We start from the raw sequence: 6,000 nt of genomic DNA, 5'->3' as shown, positions 1-6,000 counted from the left end.
ACTGCACTGGTGCTTGTTTGAGACCTGATGAATTCCAGGTCTGCTCTGTTTATAAAATCAAATGTAGTAATTTTTAGAAATGAATCATTTAACATCAAAAGGGTGCTTGTTTGTTCCTGAACCTATTTGGTTGACGTCAGTATTTTCTAATATTCTGTTTAATATAAAAATGGAATTACATGCGTATCAGTCAACCAAATTAGATATAACCTTTGAGGTCAAATTGTAAATGAAATCTTGACACTTATCTGTATATCATTGACCATGTTTACATGCACATGGATATTTCGATTAATATGGGAATTTGGTCATATCCTGATTATCTAAGCATCATGTAAATGCATACAGAGGGTTGAAAGCCTCATTACCTACACTCTTGCATTTATTGTGCTCTTGTGTGCTATTTTTAGGGACATGAATAAGAATTAATAAGCAGATTACATATACTGTATATTCTAATAGATGTAGAGTATGTAAATGTCTTTTTCCGAATAAAGGCTTTACCAGAATATGAACTTTAATCTGGAAAATAATGTGCATGTAAAAGTGGCCAGTGATTCATCTGAACTGCCCATAAATCGAGTGCTAAAGTTACTCTTTCTTTAATATTTACGGTGGCCCCAAAAATATTTGGTCTGTTAAATATGTATGGATGTTGTTGCATTAGGTATTAAAATATCAAAGCAAGTGACATTTATTTTAAAGAAAGATAGCACAAGCACACCTTTCAAGCAAAACATTTTCAGACATTAGTTGAACATGTCCATAGTTAAGTTGTGGTTACTTTGCTAAGACACCTTTGTGAACTTGAGGGGAAACTTCATGCATCCACTAAAAAATATTTTGGGGCCAGTTAGGTAAAAGTACTGGAATAAATGTCTCTGAAAAGTGAAGTTTGTTGTGTGAAAACTCTAGAATCATTTGTTTGCAGATGCCATTTGATAATTTGTATCTAATGCAATGACACTGAGACATTCTTAAGAGTTAATGATGCCATAACTAAATTATTTTGGTGAATTATCCATTTAAGTGTCCGGATACAGTGGCAAGAAAATGTATGTGAACCCTTTGGAATTACCTGGTTTTCTGCATTAATTGGTCATGAAATATGATCTCCATCTTCAAGCTAACAACACACAAACAATTATAATCTTTCATGTCTTTATTGAACACATCCCTTTAAACATTCACAGTGCTATAGAAAAAGTAAGTGAACCCTTGAATTTAGTAACTGTTCAGTCGTTCTTTGGCAGCAATAACCTCAACCAAGTGTTTCCGATACCTGCTGATTGGACCTGCACAATGTTCAGAAGGAATTTTGGACCCTTGTTTCATACAGAACTGCTTCAGCTCAGACATATTCTTAGGATGTCTGGTATGAACATCTCTCTTGAGGTCATTCCACTGCATCTCTACTGGGTTAAGATCTGGTCTCTAACTGGGCCACTCCAAAAGGTGGAATTTGTTTTTTTGAAGCCATTCTGTAGTGGATTTATTTCTATGATTAGGGTAATTGTCCTGCTGCAATACCCAACTTCTACTGAGCTTCAGCTGGTGCACAGTCATCCTGACAATATCCTGTAGGATATCTTGATAAACTTGGGAATTCATTTTTATCTCTGATGGCATGTGTATTCTTCCCAAACAATTCAACCTTAGTTTCATCAGTCCACAAATCATTTTCCCTGTAGTGTTGTGGAGTGTCGAGGTGGTCTTTAGCAAAATTAAGTCACGCAGCAATGTTTTTGTTGGAAAGCTGTGGCTTCTTTTTTGGTGTCCTGCCATTTACACCATGCCAGTTTAATGTTTTTTGGAATAGTAGCCACATGAACAGAGAGGTTAACCAGTTCCAATGATTTCTTCAAGGCTTAAGATTCACTCAAGGATTCTTTTTTACCTCATTGAGCATCCTGCAGTGTGCCCTTTGAGTCATCTTCACTGGACGGCCACTTCTAGGGAGAGTAGCCACAGTACTAGATCATTTCCATTTTTGACAATTTGACTGTTGACAGATGAATATTTAAACTCTTTGAGATAACTTTGTAACCCTTTCCAGCTCTATGCAAGATAACAATTCTTGATCGTAGGTCTTCTTTGCGCAAAACATGGTCCATGTCAGCAGATGCTTCTTGTGAATGGCAAACTCAAAAATTGTAAGTGCTTTTATAAGTCAAAGTAACACCTCCAGTCTCGTTTCATTAACTGGATGCCAGGTTTGCCAACTCCTGACTCTAATTAGCTTTTGTTGATGTCATGAGCCTAGGGGTTCAGATAATTTTTCCAACCTACTCTGTGAATGTTTGAATCATGTACAACAATTATGTAGAACAGTACAATAATGTGTGTGTTATTAGTTAAAACAGATTGTGTTTGTTCATTATTGTAACTTGGATGAAGATCAAACCAGATTTTAAGACTTTTTATAGTTTATACATAATGCAGATCATTCCAAAGGGTGCACATAATTTTTCTTGCCACTGTACAAGTGCAGTAATATATCTGTCCTGAAGAGACTTCACTCGTGTTATTTTATTATTTGGATTAATTGAGAATAATGACCTTTGCACATATATTCTGAATTTAGCCGATAAATGAAAATGTCATCTTGTGTCTTGTCAGACATGTAGACATCAAATTCCAAATCTAAAAGGGAAATGCTTTCAACTACCTCAAGCCAAAAAAAATACAAGGTAAGACAATTTCACGTCAGATTTTATGTGCAAAGGTCTTCTGAAGATCAGATATTCTTCTCCATCTTGAAGGAATTCCTCCATCTTCTGCTATTCAGATCCTTAATGTAACCAGCATCAAATGCAAAGTCTTTCATATGTTGAAAAAAAAAAGAGGATATTCCTGCTGTTATGACACTTTTGCTCATCAGGGGCTCAATTGCTGGTTTGTTATCGTAACTTGCATGTGCTTGTAAGGTTATATGTGTCGTTCATAGATATGATAGCAACCTCTGGACAGGTATGCACATATGGTAATCCTTCATTCAATTGTATAAGCTATGAAATACTGTACAGTAAATATAACACCATCATGAGCCATCACTGTATATGAAGCACACTTTAAGTTTATGGACCAGTTAAGTGAAAACCAGCATACTTAAGTGGAATTTGTTGGACCAATTTTTAATTTGACCAACACTTAAAGGTAAAGTGTGTTATATTTTCCCGACAGGTATAAACACTGGTGCTCTGTGGTGCTATGAAAACATTCTGTTTGGTTGAGTGTCCCATGTAGCCCACCATTGTCATGAGTTAGGGGCAGGACTACCTGTTTGTCTGACCAATGAGAGATGGGGGAGTATTTGGGATTTTGTAATTCATGTTTGGTTATGCTAGCGGTGCAAAAATTACATACTTCACCTTTAAACATTACTCTAGGATTACTTTAATGTTACAGCATTACTTGTTTGTGATTGTCTAGGCTGCCCAATCAAAAGCTATATAATTAATTAGACAAACTTTTTGAATTCTAGCTTATAATCATAACACCGGTTGCATATATAGTGCTATAACATATTTATACCACTATGAAAATGTCTTGTTTGGTGTAGTATAATGATCATAGGACAGCTGTGCTAACTGAGGAGCAGACGCTTGAAGTGTGTCAGATCACAGTAGTTTGAGAGGACACTAGATGGCAAACAAGGGCTTTGTTCAGTATAGCATACTAGTGTACTACGCGTACTATTTCTGCAATATGTGAATTTTCTGTATGCATGGAATATCCAGTTGACCTACTATATTTTCTAAAAAGTACAGTATACAACCAAAGCACACTTTACAGAATACCATATCCTAGAAACCCTTTCGAAATGTAATAATATACATGAAATGAATTATAGATATGTACAATTCAGTTTTCGCTAGTTTATAGTGGCAACTTGTAAAAAAGCCTTCAAGATATCTTTGAATGACTCTTCAATATATTGATATATGAAAATCGGAAACAAAATTTTTTGTAAAATTATAACTTTAGCACGTTTAATGGTAATTCAACTGTTGATATCAGGAATGGATATTTTCACTAATAGAAATTATTGATTTACACAATTAGTGCCGTCAGTCAATTGAAATTGTTAATTATGATAAATCACGTAATTTTTCTGTGTTAATCGGGATTAAGCGCAGATTTCGAAAGTGCATATGAATCTATATATATATATACTTCTTTTCCGGTCAAAATGTATTTCCTTTTTAGGAAAGAAAACAAAACTATGTTACAATATAATGCTTTATTAACATTTTCCAACCAAAGCCTCAACATTAAACTTTCCCCAAAGTCTAATTGGGAGATTTACTAATCGAAAGAACTAGTCGAATTAGCATTTTAACTTGTTAAAATTGAATTGTTGATATCTGTAATTCATATCCGGCAAACTACTGTTTAAAATGTTTCTCATAGGGACTGTTAAATAGGCAGTAAAATGTATGCAGATAGCAGGACACTCTTCTATTTTCTACATAGCCAAGCAGTAGTAATATAGAAAACCATTTAAAGCATTTACGTGAAACACGTTGTCGGCTTGTTCTGTATTTTTACAACTAAATCACTTGAACGCATATCACATCGCAATCACAACTTCCGAGCTCGTAAGTAGAAACTTCCTAGGAGGACTTGAAGGCAGCAAGCGTTGTCTTACTATTGTATTTATTACGCTGTGTGTCTTTACTCATTGCTGTTATTTGCTGATGTTATAATTCCGTCTTGTGCGCAGTTGTGTTTTTATTCACTTGACATTTCATCCAGAGGTGTTGCTACACAATACAGTGGATGCTGTTAGTGGACCTTCCTTTTTGTATAGTACATAAAGAGTGTTAAAGTTTCTGTGTAAGTAAATAATATTAGCAAGCTGTTGGAAGAACTGTTTCCTCATGTTTTCTCTCATTTCTGACCTGGAGAAAATCCTTTTTTCAGAATCTGGAGTGAAGTCCCTTTGAATGAGCTGAAATGATGAGGGAATTATATTGTTTGAACACACGGAAAGAGCATCACATTTATAAACTGCTGCAGAAAGGGCTGAATGATTATTTGATGTCAGCAGATTTGTATTGTTGACAATTGTCCGTGCTGTTTTCAAGTATGCAAACTGAACGAGACAAACCACTATAAAGAGGTTTTATCAGAGTACTGGAATAAGCGCCATTAGTTGCATAGTATGTGAGGGCCCCGTCTAGGTTTCTTCCATTGTACTAGCAAGAGGGTCTTACCGTGCAGTACACGAGAGATCACATGCATGGATGCTGTTTTCCTCCTACACCTTCACTCCAGAGCTTGTGCCTTTTTCTGTTCTATCATTTTCCTGTCAATTTGCACTTTAATAAAACATCTGTTGGTTGTTGCAAACTTGGGAGTTTGAGTCTTCTTTCCATGCTGTTCTTATTCTAAGAAACGTACTCTTCACAAGTGCACAAATACAGACGCCAGTGCTTGGCCAGTGTATTGCAAATGTGCCGTCCCATCGTACATGCAGTTGTACATACATGTTCTTGCATTACGTTTGCGATAACAAACCTTAGTACTCAAGGGGGCGATAGAGTTAACTCTGAATGTCTACTATTAAACCAGATGTCAATAGTTAAATTGACTTTAAGGTTGATGACTAATGTGTGTACATCATTTTAAACATGCAATGTTATCATTTGCCCCTAATTTTTCTTTTTAAAAGTATTTTTTTTATCATATTTATTTTTGTTTAAAAGTTTAGCAATTAGAGTTATTGCATGTCAATTCAATCAAATATCAGAAATTTCCCTTGCTGAAATGTTTTATTTTTGTTAATACTTTTTCTGAAGAAAGGTAAACAAATGCATATAAAAGCCAAAATATGAATTTCCATTATTTTGTAGAGTGGTTTCAAACTGACAAGTCTCCCCATTTTGGAGCAACAATATTTTAGTATTACACAGAGATAACTAGGTCTATTACTAAAATCAGTTGATTTAAAGCTATTTCCTTGCTTTAGTAGTGTAGTAATACGAGCGATCACGG

This window comes from Xyrauchen texanus, chromosome 9, assembly GCF_025860055.1.
Source record: "Xyrauchen texanus isolate HMW12.3.18 chromosome 9, RBS_HiC_50CHRs, whole genome shotgun sequence".
Lineage (NCBI taxonomy): Eukaryota > Metazoa > Chordata > Actinopteri > Cypriniformes > Catostomidae > Xyrauchen > Xyrauchen texanus.
Note: the sequence above shows the minus strand (reverse complement) of the source record.